This window comes from Chiloscyllium plagiosum, chromosome 46, assembly GCF_004010195.1.
Source record: "Chiloscyllium plagiosum isolate BGI_BamShark_2017 chromosome 46, ASM401019v2, whole genome shotgun sequence".
NCBI lineage: Eukaryota > Metazoa > Chordata > Chondrichthyes > Orectolobiformes > Hemiscylliidae > Chiloscyllium > Chiloscyllium plagiosum.
This window is the reverse complement of record NC_057755.1, coordinates 11,980,942-11,983,587: the sequence shown is the minus strand read 5'-3', so window position 1 is coordinate 11,983,587 and position 2,646 is coordinate 11,980,942.

Below are 2,646 nucleotides of genomic sequence, written 5' to 3'. Positions count from 1 at the left end.
ATAAGCTTGATTTTAATCCATGATTTGAAATAATGAAACATTTGGAGATTAAGAAAATAAGCATTATTTGCTGCTATTTTGAGATTTTTATTTGGTGTTCAGGGTAACTGATTATTTTATACTCAAGTTCGTGAATAACTGTCAATCCTGCTTGTATGCACCGAAGCTACAATGCCCACCATGTCTGATAATTTCTTTTTCTTTAACTGAGTCACAGCCATCTTACTAGTAATGTCCCAACAATGCCATCCACCTAAAGGTATAGATTTTTTCCCCTAAAATTATAGGTCACCCACTCTGCTGAGTTTGATATCTTAGTCAGAAGGCAACAAACATGGAGGGCAGGATGAAGGAACAGATAGGTTAAATTTTGCTGACTTGGACATTTTGATTGAATGTTTAATAATTTCCAGAAGGGAAGAATTCTTTGAGAACCCTTTGACCTCACATTGAAAACATTCGTCCTTCCTCAAAGGGAATTTCAATTGTTGAGGTAGCAAGAGGATAGGACAAAAAAGCCCTAGTCTCAAAAAGCTGCAGCTAAAACTTAAGAGCATGTTAAGTGATGTATATAGGCTGTAAGTCTAGAACAGAGGACAGCACAATAGCATTAGCTCACAGGGGAGTCAGGTGAGACTGGGCTCATATGGGAACCAAAGGCAACAACAGAGTGCTGATACCACCAAGATTCATATTAGGAGGTGGAAACAGTAGAATCGTGTTGGGACCAGTAAACCCAAGGATCTTGACAAAGCAATAATTTAAAAATCACAGAACTTTATAGTTGAGGAGACCATTTGCACCTACAATGTTATCTGCCTAGTTCTAATGGCATTTTTTACATCAACTTTTTAAAAAGTGTTTTTCAATTATTTATGCATTGCCTTTATAAGTTAAGGATTCTGCTGTTCTGCCTGTTTTTAGTCAGTATTTCACATTCTTCTTCTGTAGAGAAACTTAACATCTTGTTTGTAATTTCTATAAAGTGTAACTTAAAATATATATACTGGAATGTTCTAAGAAAGATAGTGGGGATCTGCAGATGGGAGAGTCCCAAAGTCTTTCAACCCTCTGAAAGAAAAATGTTGATCTCTGTCCTAAAAGGGCAACCCTGTAAGTTCAAAACATGTTTTCTTGTTCCTCACTTACGAAAGGAAACATTCTTTCCACATCCACCTGGTCAAGACCATTCATGAACTTTTAAACTTGGCCATTCTAAATTGCCCAGTGTTCAGGGACGTGCAAGTTTGGGGTATTAGTCAAGTGAAACGTAGAGTAATAGGGCAGGGAAATGGGTCTGGGTAGGGTCCTCTTTGGAGGGTCAGCATGTGAACTTGTTGGGCCAAATGGCCTGTTTTCACACTGCAGGGATTCTATAAAAAAAACATTCAAGTCACCCCTCACGTTTCTAAACTCAGTAAAAACGAGCCCAGCCTGTTCTTCTAGAACCAACTTAGTCGTTCCAGGTATCAATCTAGTAAATCTCCTTTGAACCCTCTCCAACGTATTTACATCCTTCCTTAAAAAAAAATTGCTAAAAAGACTGATTTTGTCAAAGCTTTCCATTTTATACTAAAGACATTTCACAATATCAAGGGGAAAACGAAGATAGATACTGCCTAAGAGGAAAAGTGCTGATTAATTGGCTTGAGATATTGTCTCACCAATGCACTGTAGCTGAAACATAACCTCCAAACCTTTTATAGTAACATTCCCTTGTAGTAATGAATAGTATTCCAATAGCCAATTTAATCACTTTCTGTACATACTGAGTATGACTTTGGCACTAGAACACAGATCTCATTTCACCTTAGAATTCTTCAGGTCATTTTACATTTAAATAATACTCTTTTTAAATACTTTCTGCTGAGGTGAAGACTTCACATTTTCTCACATTATATACTTCATCTGCTAGATTTTTGCACTCACTTATATCAGTCTGCAAATTGTGTCACAGATAGATTTGTTGGTTGGTTAAGGTGGTGTTTGTCATTCATGCTTTCATTGCCTAGACCATTGAGTACATGAGTTGGCACGCCATGTTAAGGTTGTACGAATGTTGGTGAGGCCACTTTTAGAGTACTGCGTATAGTTCTGGCCACCCTGAAATAAATAATTTCCAGAAGGGAAGAATTCTTTGAGAACCCTTTGACCTCACATTGAAAACATTCGTCCTTCCTCAAAGGGAATGTTGAGGTAGCAAGAGGATATTAAATTGGACAGGGTTCCGGAAAGATTTACCAGGAGATTGCCAGGACTGGAGGGTTTGAGTTATAAAGTTAGGATTACTAAGAAGGAACAAGAGGATATTAAATTGGACAGGGTTCCGGAAAGATTTACCAGGAGATTGCCAGGACTGGAGGGTTTGAGTTATAAAGTTAGGATTACTAAGAAGGAAACACGCAGAGGAAAAATGAGGTACGAAGGTAAACTGGCCAAGAATATTAAGGAGGATAGTAAAAGCTTTTTTAGGTATGTGCAAGGCAAAAAAATGGTTAGGACAAAAATTGGGCCCTTGAAGACAGAAACAGGGGAATATATTACTAGGAACAAAGAAATGACAGAGGAATTAAATGGGTACTTCAGATCTGTGTCCACTGGGGAAGACACAAGCAATCTCCCTGAGATAACAGTGGCTGAAGGACC